This window comes from Amblyomma maculatum, unplaced genomic scaffold (genome assembly GCF_055883805.1).
Source record: "Amblyomma maculatum isolate TAMU_Amacu unplaced genomic scaffold, ASM5588380v1 scaffold_13, whole genome shotgun sequence".
NCBI classification, from domain to species: Eukaryota; Metazoa; Arthropoda; class Arachnida; order Ixodida; family Ixodidae; genus Amblyomma; species Amblyomma maculatum.
This window is the reverse complement of record NW_028146738.1, coordinates 36252947-36270439: the sequence shown is the minus strand read 5'-3', so window position 1 is coordinate 36270439 and position 17493 is coordinate 36252947.

Sequence of the window (17493 nt, the reverse complement as noted above, 5' to 3'; positions counted from 1 at the left end):
GACCGTGTGTGAACCAGAGTCATCGCGTGCTGCGAACCCTGCAAAATGCCCCAGAAGTACACGTGCACTATGGGCGAGTACACGTAAGTGCATATCCTTACAGGGATGGTGAATTTTCGCTGCACAATGACCTGGTTGAGTACGATTTCTCCCAATATAAGTACAATTAGGTGAACTAAACCATACCTGTACTAGTAATCGAGTTTAATGTTTTCACGGTGACCTCTCATGCCCGGATGACCATGCAAATGTGTTTATTTTATTATGCACTACGTCAGTCTTGTGTTAACCTTCTGAAGCCTATGCAAGAGTGTACATTGAAATATTTGCTGTCAAGCTGTTTAACGCTGTAGTACATATAGAATATAAGAACATAATAGCAGATTGTGCATAAACATCTGCTTTTTACTTGGTTTTGGTTGCAACATACTATTTAGGATATGTAACTTATTTTGAGGACTAAGCTTAATATCTACCTGCCGTGGGTTGCAGGAGCTAGGGTGCTCGACGGCTGTACTCGAAGATGTGGGATTGAATCCTGTCCAAGGTGGTCACAATTCGTTGGAGCTGTAAACCTAGGCTCCCTGTGCTGTGCAATATCAGTGCATGTCAAAGACTCCCAGGTGGTCGAACTTTCTATAGTCTTCCACTACAGTGTCTCTCATAGCATGAGGCACTTTGAGATGTAAAGGGCCATAAACCAAATCAAACATAATCCTAAAGGGGTCGTAACAGCTAACATTTGAGCATGAACTGATTACTGCATTTCGACCATTGAACGCTGACGTCACAACGATATATTCCTATGTCGTCTGCTATTCGTGGCTGCACTCTTGCATGCACGCCATCGACTGTGGTGCGCCCTAGGTTTTTGTTCTCCAAAATGATTTTGCATATTCTCTTTTTTCTGTGATAAGCCTTCACTATAATATGCCACATTAGTGATCCTGGGATTTGGTTTGGGCTTCTGTCTAGAGATGGTCGAGGATGCCGAAATCGATGGGCTCATGTTGAATTATTAAGCATACAACCATAAGCATATTATTTGTACGTTATGAGAGTTAGCTTGTTTTAGCAACAAACGCTTCCGCATATAAAAAGGTACATGCCCAACGTTTCCTTCCACCGTTTGCGCCGCTAAAGGAGGGAGAGGTTAGCGCTTTGTTGCCGATTTTTAAGCTATCGCTATCGCTGTTTCGGTCCGAAACTAAGGTGAAAATCCAAGCAAGCATACGTTGACGCGAGAGCACACCCTGCGACATGAGTGGATCTGACAAAAATTCTGAACTTTTAAGCAGAAAGCCTTTCTTCGTTCATTGAACTAAATCCTGTTCCCGAGTGTTGTGCGCGAGATTACTGTGCGAGATCTGTCATATTCCGTGAGACATGTGTTTATCTAGCGTTCCTGCCACCTGCAAAGCCACACATGAACGCGCGCAAAGGAACGCCACGTGGCAGGAGCGAGGATGTACCGTTCAAACACGCTTGACGAATAGAGTGTGAAAGATACTGCATCCAAAAAAACAGCGCAAACAAACGGGGACGACAGGAAGAAACAACAGGAACAGGCGCTGACTCTCAACTAAAAATTTAATCGCAGAAAACACATTTATATAAGGTACAGAAAACAATAAAACACCAAAACCAGACCGCATGTGTTACTATGTGATGTCCAGATATGCAACTTCGCAGTCACGCAGGAGCAGGGAAGGTTTGCTGACACACAATCTTTCTTTCTTGGCCATATTATACGCCTCGATGATTTCCCTGGTCAACTGGTCGGGGTGTTTGTACAAAATGTCAGTATAATGTAAAGACGGAAAACAGGATTGACACTCACGGCAATGATCAACTAGATTAGTGGAGCGATTAGATTCTAATGAGTTGAGATGTTCTCTGAGACGTGTGTTAATACATCGTCCCGTTTGCCCAATGTATATCTGACCACAGGACAAGGGAATTTTATAAACTACCCCTTTGGAGCACGGCACAAATCTTTTATCGTGTTTAACAGCACAAGACGCTACAGATTTATTAGGATTACGGGACTTATTTTCTACCACTGAACAAATTTTATTGAGCTTATTAGGGGCCGAAAAGATACTGCGCCTTTCCTTTCGTGCAAACCAATTATACTTATATGTAGATCTACAACGAACGCCCATAAGAGGCCAACAATGAGCAGCAAATGATAGGAGAGGAAAGGTAGGCTTTCACCATTCTCCCCTTAAGAGACATCTATGAGACCCTTGAATTTTCACTGCCACCTTCCTCCTTTATTCACCTCTTGACTTGTTGTTTATGTGCGTGTTAGTCAAACTAAATTATTTTCGGCTTGCAAAAGCATTTTCACAAAACTATGTTCTCTCTAGACACGGCCAGCACACGAAAGCATACGCCATTTCTTAAGTGCAGTCATCGCTAAGCCCAACGTGATTCGAACAAGAGTCTCCCAGCTGCCGCCGTCTCCGGTCGCCTCCCCCGCAGCCACACGCGCGCGCCCCACTGCGACCGACTGCAGAGCATAACCTTGCGTTTTTCTAGGGCTTGTCCAGCAAATTACTCGTTGTTCGTAATTCAACATAAATATACCCCAATTAGTATTTAGTGTGTGAGCCCAAACACCCGCAGGAATGCGCTGATTCGAAGACTATGACTGCGCCCCCAGCATGTTTGCTTACAGTAGCTTTTGCATATGACTGGATGTACGCTGCTCGTTTGAATGATATAATGTGAGGGCTAGTCAAAAGATTCGAGAATGAGGCAGGGCACAAACGTAGAATAGAAGGAGTTCACATGTTGAATAAAAGACTGTACAAAGGCGAGCAGAGCGTAGCTACCACACGCGAATGCTTGGCGTGACGGCTGGCGTCTCGCTGAGTGGCTGGCTGGCAGAGGATCGACTCGAGCGCAGGGCTAAAAGCGTTCGGCGGAGGAACCGCTATGGCCATCTGTCGAGTAGCTTGGCAAGCAGAGTTGAAGCGGCCAGGAGGTGCTGCCACCTCGCATCCGACTCCTCCTTTCTGTCAATGTCCTCCTTGGTCAGCAGTAATGAAACAGGCGTTCAGAGTAAAAATGTAAGACACTAGCAATACAAAACTAGCAAAGGGCTGGAAAATGCAAGGGATTACATGCGAGGAACCTCGTGAGCATACGCTTGTTCACGACATTCACGTTTTTGGAACTGAGCCCATCGGCGCGTGAGCAAGGCACTTGCTGCCCGCCTTCGTTGTGCAATGTCAGAATCTGCTTCAGAGCCTTGAACTCCGCAAAGTGGGCTATGTGGGACGAGATAAGCAGCGCCACAAGTGTACCCCGGCTGAACAGAAGCTTCTTAGCAAGATCTAGATTAAACTTCTGTGAGGCGTTCACCAGGTTCTCTACACACCACTGCTCCTTGACCTTGATTTCGTTTCCTTTGAACTCCCTGACAGGTTGCCATTGCTTGTGCCAGCAGCTAGCTCGTCGAGCTCCTCTTTACCGCTGTCTGGAACTCCTGTGTGCTGTGTCACACTGCCATAGGGCACATCCACAGAGCTTCCAGCACCTTCGCTTGCCACAGGTAATAGACAGCACTGGCTTCATCATTCCCTTCTGCAACTGCAGAGTGCCAATCGCTACGGCCATGCAAACTCAGCTCAGCTTCTCCACTAGAATGTTCAGTACTCTGCAGAGAGGGGGCAAGGGCAGGCGGCAGCCATATCAGTGGCCCTTTCGGAGGACACTGATTGTGCACGTTCTACAGCGGCCCTAAGAGTTTCATCAGCAGAGGCTGCCTGCTGCTGCACAGAGGCTGGTCCAGGGCTTGGCAAAAAGCTGCCAGGCAACTTCTCAGGCAAACTGATGATTTCTTCCACATTAGAAACTGCCGAATGGTTTTGTGCTGTGACCATGAGTATTTTTCTAGGACCTAGTAGAAAGAGGCTGTAGAGCCAAAGACGACGGAACCTACGTGCATTTAACCAGGAAGGACTAGCGGAGAAATACTGCGCAAGATGCTCGCGGATACTTTCTGTTGTGCCCGTATGTCACTTCCACAGGCAGAATGGTGGAGTTCAGTTTAATTGGTAGCTAAAACAGAAGCTTTGGGCCACTGGCGGAAAAACAGTCTTCATCGAGGATCTGCTTCTAGAAGAATGCTTCTGCTTTCACTGGAATATGCTTCTGGAAGGATGCCTAATCCGTCTTCAATGGCTAAAAGCGGCTGTGTCCAGGGGATAAGGGGAATATCTTTGACTGCAGGTTTCATCACTATAGTTATTTTGAACCCTCTGTCCGGAAAGACTTCGTAGGCGCTGAGGGCTCCAATGTCGGAAGCGAAGAAAGAACACTCTAGCTGAGATCCAAGCATCTCGCTGAGGGTTGGCCGGCAGTGCAGGGGCTGCTGCGAGAAGTGGTGTGGCTACTATGGCTAACTGCTGTTTGTCATCAGTCTGTAGGCCCGCTGGACATTTCGAAGCAAGATGGCCCATTTCACGACACTTGAAGGAGAGAGTTCACTTAGTGACTAACCCGGACAAAAGGTAGGGGCGCGATAACGTTGCGATAGAGCGGAATAGCGAGCTTCCTTTTCATAAGGCTGGAGGTCCGCTATGCGAGGGTGGGTTGTGAGCGCATGGCTTGGCCTTGAGTTGCATGCAGTTGATGCCACTTTTGATATTATCGGCTTTGAAAGGACATGTCCAGAACGGGGACTTCTTTTGTTGTAATGCGAGAAGTCTGCTCTGGGCGATGGGCTGCGCCCTGCATGTTGGATTGCCCGGTCGAGCTGGGGGCAGATTTCAACAAAGCTGGATACCGACGATGGGAGTTGAGCGGCTTTGCTTGTCGCGGTGAATGTAAACATTATATTTTTAAAAAGATACTCAATTTTCTGAGGCTCTGTCAGCGGCGCTGGGCATTTTTCGATGATGCAAATCTTCGCATAGGCATAGTCACGGAGCAACTGAGATGTAGATTACACCAGAGACATGACTTGCTGTTGCCATTGTATTAAAGTCAACTTGTCGGCGAATGCGTCCATGAAAGCTTTGCGCCACTGATCCCCCGTCGGAAACTCGGTGCCCAGGGTCAAATGCCAGTCTTCTGCGGTTGCCCTACTTGCAGCTATGAGTCGAGTTGTTTCCGGAGACCATGGTGCTAGCTCTTGCGTTCGTTGAATTTCTTCCATCCACAAACACGCACTTAGCTTGTGGCAGTCCCCGAACAAAGGCATGATGGACGATATGTAAAGCATGGTTTTCACATGAGTCTGCGGCAAGTAGGGAACATAATACCGCGGTAGCGGCATTGGAAAAATTGCACTTCAAATTTCCACTGTGGTGTTGAGCTAAATTCAGGCATCGTTACAGGGGGCTGTGGGTGCTATGGCGACGAGAAAAAGTGACGCGTTGGCATGGCGGAAGCGTAACAAACGAGCGGTTGCGTGGCAGACACTTTCGGCGGTATGCCTGGCGAGATGGACACATGTGGCGGCAACTCTGCGGGGAGCTGTGTTCTCGCCGTGTCAGAGGCGAGATTTCAAGGAGGCAACGGCGCCGCAGGAGTCGCAGCTGTTCAGACTTAACTCATCGGGTATCAAGTTCTCGCTCGGCCGGCGATCCCTGACACTACTGCGATAGGCGATCGCTGGTCGTGCTGGCTTCGTCATCGGTGTAATGTGACAGATCAGTGCGTGTGATGTGCGAAGGAACCTAACCACGCAGCCCACTGACTGACCGTGCGTTAATGCTGAAGAAAGCATACGTTACCTTACATCGCTTTTGTACAGTAACATCTTCATCAAGAACTGCTTGACGGACGACCACTGTGTGTCAATCGTGCACAAAAGAGAAAGAGACGTGTGTTTTGATATTGAAGCCTGTATTCCATCCGACGCTCTGCCGCCCATTTTCCTGATTAGTCACGCGAGTATTTTAAAATGGCGGTCGCTCTCGGTGGGAAGAGTTTCCCAATTCCGATTTCGATCGCGTTTCTTGTAACACGCGCCGCGCGCTAGGAACTAAAACTTTTCGAGTAGAATCACAGACTTGTACAATATTCACAGACGCATAAAACGGGAATACCTCGAACGAGTCTGCTATAGCCCCTTTAACGTCCACACCAAGAGGTGGTTCGATGTGGTAAAGTCTGGTACGTGACAGTGAAGAGATATGATTTAAGACCTGAATTGGTTATTTAATACCTGCAGGATATATTTTGTTACAGTCTGGGCAACAAATTGTGGAACATGCAATATTTTCTTTTCCATTAGTCATTCAGTCAAACAAGTGCACGATAATAATGTTTTTGAGACTTGGTGCATGCATGCAAAAGTGGAAGCCAGGACTATCATAGTGCACTAAATGTTCAAAACCTCAGGGTTTGAATAAATATTCTTGTGGTTTGTGTAAATGTTCTCCTTGTGTCATAAAAATAGATTGCCAGCTACCTGCTACGAGTGTCACGAGTAATTTTGTAATTACCTTTCAGCGCACATACCTCAATTATTAATAGTGCTTACATTTCAATCACAGTTGCGACAAATGCACAATATACATATTGGCATTGAAAACTGTCATATTTTTTGCAGGTCCAGTATCGAGGAACATTTGGTTAGCCGTGCATTAAATGCATATATCATTTTGCCACAGTCTTCAGCCACTGCGATTCAAATAATGTGCATGTTTTGTTATCTACAGTTTTTGTGTCAACTAAGCTTTTGCGCATTATACTCGTGCAACTGATTCGAAATTAGTCATTCCACACTTTCAAACTAATACCTGTCACCCTTACAAGTCATTGTTTGTTATGCATTTTCTGCCACTTACTGCTGTAGTGTAATCTGCGGAGGAAAATGCCGGCATGGCTGGTGTATGTGTGTTGTGCGTGTGCGTGTGTACGTGTGGGTGTTTTTACGGCATCCACAACTACCATTATGCAGTTTTTTCAAGTCTGGGTTATTTTACTTTTTCTTTTATGATAGTGTTTCCTGCCAATGTGCACCACATTTTCCTCCATTGTATGCTGAGAGAAATGTAGGAGCAAATTATTTCGCTCAATATCGTGCTGTTGCTGGTGGCATGCTTACATTAAAACACTTCAAAAGCTACTCAACTCACGTATGTGCATGTGGTTGCAATAGTACTCAAAATCTGTGCACATTCAGCACTTAGAACAGGCACGAATTACATTATTGCGAGATAAAAGTAACTGTCTGTTTTTTGCCTGCACAAAAAAACTTTTGAAGGCGAATTTTGTGGCTGCACAAGTAAACTTCATTACTGTTATGCTGATGACTTTTTAGTCATATTGCCACCTGACGATTTGAGGTAGCGCTTGAAAGACGAAGAAGTTGGAGACTCTCGCGCGCTTCGGCTAGCTAGGACTGTGGACTCTTGAGCCGGTGTCTTTTTGTTACCGTTTCCCGTGAACCTCTGTCTTGACTGTGTGTATTTAAAAGAACTTTTAGACGGGCTAGATGGTTTTCAGCTTCAGACGGCATTCTTAGCGCTTGTCCCGTGTCCCTCCTTTTCTCTCGTGTGCGTGTGTGTTTTTTTTTTGCGCTAAGAATGCCGTCTAAAGACTGTGTGTATCTGCCCCTGTTGCCGATTCCCATAAATCCCTGTCTTTGTGACAGTTTTGGTGGAGCCGCTGGGTATTTGTCCTCTCAATGTCACACACCCCTCCGCGAACCAACGACACCGAGCTTTTGCCTGTGGATACGCCAGTTCATCGCGTCAGCCTGAGGAACCTGGGCCTTCCTCCCGAACACGGGCCCTTGGAGTCCACTTCAACAACGAGCCCCCGGCCAGCCACGCAAAGCACTACGTCGGTCATGCAATGTACTCCTGTTTACTTCAAAACCCCCGAGTGCCGAAATCGTTTCATGGCACTGCGCATGAAGACGTTGAGGATTGGCTAACTCAGTTCGAACGAGTCGCATCCTTTAATCAGTGGGACGACAACTTAAAGCTACGGAACGCCATTTTCTGCTTGGAAGACCATGCTTTGACATGGTATGAGAACCGAGAAGGCACATTAACACCATGGCCTCAGTTCCACCGTCTTATCATAGAGGCGTATGCCAGCCTGGATAGGCGCGAACGAGCAGAAAGTGCTCTACAATCTCGAAAACAGATGGCAAACGAGTCCGTCATGATGTATGTTGAGGACATGACGAAACTATTTACGACGTGCGGATCCCAACATGTCTGAAGACAGAAAGCTGCGCCACCTGATGCGTGGGGTTAAAGAACAGCTTTTTGCTGGTCTTGTACGTAGCCCATCAACTACAGTTACCTCATTTTTAACAGAGGCGGTCACCATGGAAAATATCCTACACGAGCGCTGGGCGGTCTACAACAGCCCAATCTTCGCTACGACTGCTGCCGAGCCTCTTCCAGCTGCTGTAAGCAATACTGATCACCTCCGAGATCTTATTCGTGCAATTGTACGCGAGGAACTGCAGAAGGTCTGTGGCACGTTCCAACCCAGGGGTGATTCTCTCGCACATATAATCCGCGAATGATTCAGCAACTCACGCAGCCATCTCTGCATGTTGCTGAAGCTCAAAGTACCCATGTTCCTGATTATTCTCGTCCGACTTACGCTCACATTCTCCGAAGCCCAGTTCCCGTCCAAGCTCCGTTGTCTATGTTACCACCAACCCAGTGCATTCCTGTACAGCAGCCAACGCGGTACGTGCGGCCACCGCGGCCAAACATTCGACGAACGGACGTCTGGCGGGCCCTTCGGAGCCGCCGCTTTGCTACCACTGTGGGGAACCTGGCCACATTTTCCGGTGGTGCCCTTATCGGGAACTCGGACCGGAGGGTTTTTACACCAACGCACCTAGACGCACGTACGGTCAACTACCTCATGACATTGGAGACAACCTCGCACAAGAGAGCCTCCGGATGGCGCGCCGACAATCTAGGTCTCCATCCCCACGTCGGCAATCCACTTCAACAACTGGTGACTTTCCGCGAGCACCGCCTGGTCGCTCGCCAAGCCCCCACCGGGAAAACAGAGCAGAGTGACCTCCGGGGGCGGGGCCGCTAAATGTCAGCACAAAGAAGTCCCCCCAATGAGAACAGATATGGATTTTGGAGCAGAAACGACAGCATTTGGTTCACGAGACCGGCTATCGCTGGACATCCCTGTGTGCATCGATGGTCATTACGTCAGCGCTTTAGTGGATACCGAAGCAGACTTTTCGATTTTGAGTGGGAAACTAGCAGTGCATCTTAGGAAGGTTATGACACCATGGTGTAGCACGCAGATACGCACGGCTGGGGGGCATGTAATTACTCCTATTGGAAAGTGCACGGCAAGAATCCAGATTCGTACGTCAACGTTCGTTGTCAGCTGCGTCGTTCTCCGGGAAAGTTCTCGTGATTTGATTCTCGGTGTGGATTTCCTGCGGGTATATGGCGCCATCATCGATCTCTGACAGCGAATGGTCTCGTTATCAATGGAGAAAGCGGCTGCCAGCCTCACCGATGGCCAATGTACGTGCGCCCTGCGAGTTTCAGCCGAGTGTGTTTCAGTGCCTCCTCGCTCCAGCGTGTTTGTGAGTGTTGTGTGCGACGGGCTTCGTGACGGGCCGTTAATAGCTGAAGGCAAACCGTTCGCTTTTGTTTTCTCATGGCATCTGTGCAGCTCGAAGCTTAATTATTCTCAGCAATGGTCACTCTGAGCTTCTCGTCACGAACTTCACGAATGAATCTCGCCATCTCTATCGCTCTACTGCATCGCTTTCGGCGAACTGTTAAACGAAGTTTCTGAATGTTTTGCGTCTGACATTATTGATACTCCCAGTGTTCTAGACCACATCGATGTTAGCAGTGACCTTTCTGTCTGTCATCAACGCGACCTGCGTGCCTTACTGCTGGAGTACGCCCCGTGCTTTGCCTCATCATCGAAAGTCTGGCAAACTTCTATCACCAAGCATCGCATCTTAACGTCTGACGATGCCCGACCTATTCGACAGCAGCCGTACCGTATTTAGGCCAAGGAACGCGAGGCAATTCGAACACAAGTCCAGGAAATACTTAATGATGATGTTATTCAGCCGTCTAAAAGTCCGTGGTCGTCGCCAGTCGTGTTGGTTAAGAGAAAGGATGGCACGCTGCGTTTTTGCGTTGATTACAGGAAACTGAGTGACATCACAAAAAAAAGATGTATATCCATTGCCCCATATCGACGATTCGCTCGATCAACTTCGCAACGCCAAGTTCTTTTCCTGCATTGATTTAAAAAGTGGTTACTGGCCGATAGAAGTGGATGAGCGCGATCGGGAAAAGACTGCCTTTGTGACACCCGATGGCTTATATGAATTTAAAGTATTGCCTTTCGGTCTGTGTTCAGCGCCAGCGACGTTCCAGAGAATGATGAACACCGTACTTGCTGGTCTTAAATGGCAAACCTGTTTGGGTTATTTGGACGACGTCATCGTGTTTTCAGAAACGTTTGATCCATATCTTAAGCGGCTGCGAACGGTATTGGACGCTCTTCACTCGGCCGATTTGACACTCAAACCGGAAAAATGTCACTTTGGATATCAGCAGCTGAAATTTCTCGGTAATGTGGTTAGGGCTGACGGTGTCCGGCCTGATCCTGACAAAACAGCCGCTGTAGCCAATTTTCCCATCCCTACCACGAAGAAAGCAGTCCGACGTTTCTTGGGCCTGTGCCCGTACTATCGCCGTTTCATTGCCGATTTTGCCAAGATTGCAGAACCTTTGACGCGCCTGACACGTGATGACGTCCCGTATGTCTGGTCTTCCGAGCAGCAGTAGGCATACGCCGAGCTGCGCCAACGGCTGCACAACCCTCCCGTTCTTGCACACTGCGATGAAGACGCTGTCACCGAAATTCACACCGATGCCAGCAACGTCGGTCTGGGTGCTGTTCTGGTCCAGCACCAGCAAGGCGAGGAAAACGTGATCGCTTATGCCAGCCACACCCTTTCTCGGGCAGAATCAAGCTATTCAACTTCTGGAGTGTCACGCCGTCGTTTGGGCGACAATGAAATCCCGACCTTACCTCTATGGGCGTAAATTTAAAGTTGTGACAGACCATCATGCTTTGTGTTGGCTGTCTAGTCTTCAAGATCCATCAGGATATCTTGCACGGTGGAGTCTTCGTATGCAGGAATTTGATTACTCTATCGTTTGTAAATCTGGGCGTAAACATGAAGATGCTGACACACTGTCTCGATCACCCGTAGAGTTGGCCGATGACAGTACGGATGAAGACGCCCATTTTCTTCACATTATCAGTTCCTCTGATTTAAAGGCCCGGCAACGGGTTGATCCAGACCTCAAAACTGTGATAGATCGTGTGGAGGGTTTCGATTCTACAGTATCTCGACTCTCGACTGTTTGCTAAGAACTTGTCATCCTTCTGTACGCGCGACGGAATCCTCAACAAGAAATGCGCCAGCAACAGTGACCGAGCCTATCTTCTAGTCATCCCTGCAGATCTCCGCGATGAAATCCTTCATGCTTGCCATGATCAACCCACCGCTGGACACTTGGGCATTGCGCGCACTCTTACCAGAGTGCGCAAGGCCTACTACTGGCCCAAACTTACCGCCACCGTTCATCGATACGTTATAGGTTGCCGCTAGTGCCAGCGACGCAAGACACCGCCATTGAAGCCAGCGGGTTTCCTGCAGCCTATTCCCCCACCGCTAGTACCATTCGACCAAATTGGTATGGACTTTCTTGGCCCTTTTACTCTATCGCCCGCTGGCAATAAGTGGATTATCGTGGCTGCAGATTATCTGACACGTTACGCGGAAACTATGGCGGTGCCACGTGCAACATCCTCCGAAGTGGCACAATTTTTCATGACGCAGATTGTCCTCCGCCATGGCGCCCCTTCAAACGTCATAACTGATCGTGGCAAGGCATTTACAGCGCGTCTTCTTGAGGAAGTTTCCAACTAAGCCAGACACATCACCGAAAGACTACTGCTTACCATCCTCAGTCTAATGGCCTTACTGAGCGGCTAAACAAAACAATAGCGGACATGCTCGCCATGTATGTGGATGTGCGGCATAAAACATGGGACGAGATATTGCCTTATGCCACATTTGCATATTACACGGCCGTCCAAGAAACAACTCGATTCACTCCGTTTCGCCTAGTATACGGACGCAATGTACAGGCCATGCATGCTCGACGCTATGCTGACATGTGCGGCTGACGACCAGCTGCTTACCGCTGACGCAGAAGAATTCACCAACTACGCTGAGGAAGCTCGCCAACTCTTCCGTAATCACATTACAAAACAGCAAGCAACAGATGCACGCCGATATAACGACCGCCATCGCTATGTCGTGTTCCAGCCTGCTGACAAAGTCTGGGTGTGGACACCTGTCCGACGCACAGGCCTGTCAGAAAAACTTCTCAATCGTTACTTCGGACCCTACAGAGTGTTGCGTCGCCTCTCAGAAGTTACTGACGGGGTTATTCCAGACGGAACTGTACCGAGTTCAAGTCGTGAGTACTCATCTGACCTAGTGCATGTGCTTCGCATGAAGCCGCATTTCACCCGCTGATAGTCGTATTTGCCATCCGGATGAGTTTTTTCTGTCAGCTTGCGGTTTTTTTTTTCAAGGGGGGGGGGGGAATAATGCCACCTGAAGGTTTGAGGTAGCGCTTGAAAGACGAAGAAGTTGAATACTCTCGCGCGCTTCGGCTAGCTAGGACTGTGGACTCTTGAGCCTGTGTCTTTTTTTGCCGTTGCCCGTGAAACTCTGTCTTGACTGTGTGTATCACCCCTGTTGCCGATTCCCATAAATCCCTGTCTTCGTGACAATATAATCAGGCGTATTTGTCAACACCACTAAACAAATTTGAGTTCTTTCTGTTTCAGAAATTGGGATGTGCGAGTATTGACACGTTGAAGAGAAATCCAGTGCTTTCTGAGGGAAAATGCATTAGAATATATATATCCTACAATCTGGGTAAAAAACAACAAAAATGAATTAAAGCTTTCTGTGTCATCTTTGCTTCAAATTTTTATATAACTGAAATTCTGCAGAGGCGTACACCAGAACAAAGAGTGCACTATAGATGTTACACTCCGTTGTACATAAAGGCCCTGCGTGAAACTAGGGGAAGCTTTCATATCGTCGCAGAATTCAGTAAACTCCCATTTAATAAGCCTTTAAGAATTAAGAAAAATCTGCGATATCAAAGAAAGTTCTGCTTATTAATGGGCCTGAAGAAATTGAAACAGTTTTTAATCACAGTAATTGTGTCTGACGACCGATGTTTTCTTCATTTGAAATTAAAGCGTAGTGAGAACAACGTTAATATCCGCTTTCTCGAAGCGCTTCACTTTTCCCACACTGTCGGAAAGTCCCTTTTTACAAAACGGCCCCGTTGCGTTTTGAGAATACTCCACAGCATGTTCCACGCGCTCACAGTGAAGCGGCTAGCGGTGAAACTAAGATGATTGGTTAAATTGCCGGCATAGTTGGTATTTGTAGAATATTCACAAACTCCATTCATCAGTTTGCTTGAGCACGAACTGATTATTATAGTAACATAGATTTATGCATCAAAACGATGAGAAGGGCCGAGGAAGAAAGCTTGAGGTGCTGCCCCTACATGTACAAAGACATCACGATAACATTAAACACAAAATAATCAACGATGTAAAATTAACATAGATATTTGCAAAACTTTAGGATGTACACATTGAAACAAAAGGGAAAAAAGAAGAATATATAACCAGTCTATTCCTTAAAACGAACGAAATGCTCACGAAGATAACGGATTGGTGTACTAATTATAACACTGTTTTTATGGCGTAACGTGTTTAGGTGTTCCAGTAGCTGGAAAGCAATCATTTGTAACCCGTAGTTTGTTATTGGAGTTATTATCTGCTATGGGGCGTGTTGTCTCGTAAGATACAGTTTCTCGTTCGGCATTAGACAGGCTAGGGGTCCCTAAGTAATCAGTATGACGAAGTTGCTCCTTTTGATACCTCGAAAGCAATTTAAAGCAATAGATATAAAAATTCTCACTATACGCACGTCTGCAAAGTACTGTCTTGTACTTTGGTTGAAATTAAGCATAATCATATATCTTACCACTTACTTTTGAAGTAGGTAAATCTTTTGCAGATTGTTTCGGGTGGTCGTACCCCAAACAAAGTGACAATATTTCAGTTGAGACAAAAATAATGATTTATATATGAGTTCTCTGATCTTCGCTGGAAGCATTGTTTTGAGGCGATATAATAGTCTCACGACTCGAGCGAGTTTGGGCATTATAGTGTCTATATGGGGAGCCCCTGACAGATTTTCGTGAAAGATGACTCCGAGAGTTTTAGATTTGTCTGCTATTTCAATCTCTTCTGAATTTCATAGTAGTTTATTATTATGCAGAAGTTTGTTCTTTGGTCAGAAGATAACAGCTTTGCTTTTATTTGCATTTATTTTAACCCATTTTGTTCTGTGTAGGTGTTTAGCTGGGATGAAGTTTCTTTTGACTATCAGGCATCACAGTCATTCGAAGAGAGTAAAATACTAGTGTGCTCTGCATAGATAAAAAACGATGCCTGTCAGGGACGTTTACTATGTCATTAATATTCAAGTTGAAAAGTAAAGGCCCTAAATGCTGCCTTGTGAAACTCCATATTTATTATTATTTAAGCTAGATTCAAGCCCAAATGCTAGTATATTGTGCACGGTTCGAAGGATAAGATAATAAAAGTTGCAGTGGAAGGCCTCTAAGTTCATACATTTCCAACTTTCTAATCAGCAATTCGTGGTTTAGCGAGTCCAATCCTGTTCCAAAATATATGAAAATTCCTAGTACGACATGCTCCTTTTCAAAACTATCTAAGATGTGCTCTTTTTTATGAACAAGTGCTATCTGAGTGGAAAAACATTTCATTAGTACACGATTTTTCGCACAACTCTATTTAAAATGAAAACCGCATATATGGCAGTAGGTCAATCCTTTCACTGCAGGAGTGTTGCAGGCATGTGTTATAGCTTGTGCTGCTGCTGAGCGCAACTTTTTCTTTTAGTGCTATTACTGTCTGATTTGTACTACTTGACTGGTAAATACGTTTACAGGCAGCGATCCGAGTGAGGGACCCATTGCTAGCAGTGGATAAGGAAGCCATGTCGAGGAAAGGATTTAGTCACGGCTCCCATAACAGAGACAGTGCGAGCATGGCATGAAGTCAGATGTTTTCAAAAAACAAGGTATGGTGTTGTATAGCGCTTATAAGCACGCGCGCTTGGCTGTAGCTTCTTTGTTTTTATGGGCCGAGTGAGCTCATGAAAGCTCTTGACGGGACCGCCCTGTACACAGCGGTGGCTTAGTCTGTTACCGAATGGGATAGTTCTGGTACGCTTCATTCTTCCAACGCACTGTGGGGGGGGGGTACAGTCTAGAGTTATCCGAGCATAAGGTTTAATAAATGACTACACAGTGCGCCGAAGCGTTGGACAACGCGGCCTTGCACGCACCTCATCCACGGCGAAACAGCATAGTCAAGTGCCGGCGAAGCATCTGTTAAGCTCCCGGCCTGGTTTTGTAGTCAATGCATGTTAAGGGACCCCAGCAGCTTCAAAAATTTCCAGTGTCCTCCCCTACAACGTCTTTCGGCTCAAGATAAAATTATAGGTCACATTTCGCGCGTCATATGACCTTAATGGTAGTTGCAGTGCGAAGACTGTTTTAAAAGTGTAGAAGATAATTAAACTTTTTATAGCTGTCCCACTTTAATGGGACAGTGTTAAAATGTAATTGGTCGATTCCTATAAAATGCCCTCAGTAGCGAGTCGGCTCAATACTGGGGGTTAACTATCATTCCATAACAGCGCTGTTACGTACACTACCTTATGCCAGCCGCCTGTCCCTACACACACACACACACACACACACACACACACACACACACACACACACACACACACACACACACACACACACACACACACACACACACACACACACACACACACACACACACACACACACACACACACACACACACACACACACACACACACACACACACACACACACACACACACACACACACACACACACACACACACACACACACACACACACACACACACACACACACACACACACACACACACACACACACACACACACACACACACACACACACACACACACACACACACACACACACACACACACACACACACACACACACACACACACACACACACACACACACACACACACACACACACACACACACACGCACGCACACGCACACGCACACGCACACGCACACACACACACACACACAAATATTCGAGAGGCAGTTTTGTCCAGGGGGCTCCCGGACTAGGAACTCTACTCATTTAAAGACTTATCTAAAGAACCATTTTGCACCTGCACTCTCATTTTCTTCAATAAACGTTTCTACCCCCCAGCAAGCCGTGACAGACTGAACGAGCAGTCAGGTGTCACGGCGCATTCTCTAGGCAGAGGCCAAAATTTTATAAGGTATCCGCTCTCCTCATGTTAGGCATCCACTGCCTCTATGTGTATGTTAAGACTGCCTTGAACAAGTTCTGCCTCAAACAAGTCCGGTCAGAATAAAGACTCCGTTTAAGTCCGGACTTAGCTCGGAATTCATCGTGCAAGCGGGCCCTGGTCTCTAGCTGGTTCATTGATGTGGATATGTGGCTCAAGCGCCGTATCCTAAGCGTCGTCCATGGACCAGGAGTTAAATAAGGTCATGAGGTCATTCTCCCTGATGTGGGAGTTTTCGGTATCGTTTTCTTCAGCACACGCTGTGTTTTGTTTGCTCGTGCTTATTTGTGCCGTGAGCGACTCATACCGGCTTTTCCACGCTTCCCTGTCTCGGGCCATCTCATTACACTTTTTATTAAGCGCTTCAAGTTTTGCCTTGAGCCTACTTTCTAGTTCAGCCGTGCTATCATTCAGAGAGGTGGGAGGAAAGTTTGACCTTCTTACCCAAGCATTGTGGCGCTTCTTCCTTGGTCTGCTCTCGTGGATTTCCTGCTCCTGGTTTCCGGCGTTCTTTTTGGCTCGTCCCCTTGAACTGGACCTTGTTCTGCTGCCTTCCCGCTCCTGGGATTGAGTTTGTCACATTCTTTGTCGAACCTCGGGTGGTTCCTGTCGTTGTTTTCCGATGCTGGGGTTTTATTGTCAAAGCCCACTCCCTTAACTTCCTTCTCCTTATTGAAGGTCGCTGGTATTTGTGTGTGCAGGTTGGCTGCAGTCGGGGGACTTTGTCCACAGCAACTGCACTCCTTTCTTGGGTGTGTGCTTCGTTGTACTGATTTTCACAGAGTATTCGCATGGTTTTATATTTGAGTTTGGGCATACGTCTCTTCTGTGTGTTTCCATGTTGCACGTTTTGCACAGAAGCCTTGTTCTGTGGCAGAGGTACACTTGATACTCTAATTCGTCATAGTAGACTGATCTAGGCGGTTTCCCTTCCTTGACGCCGATGAAGACTGACCTT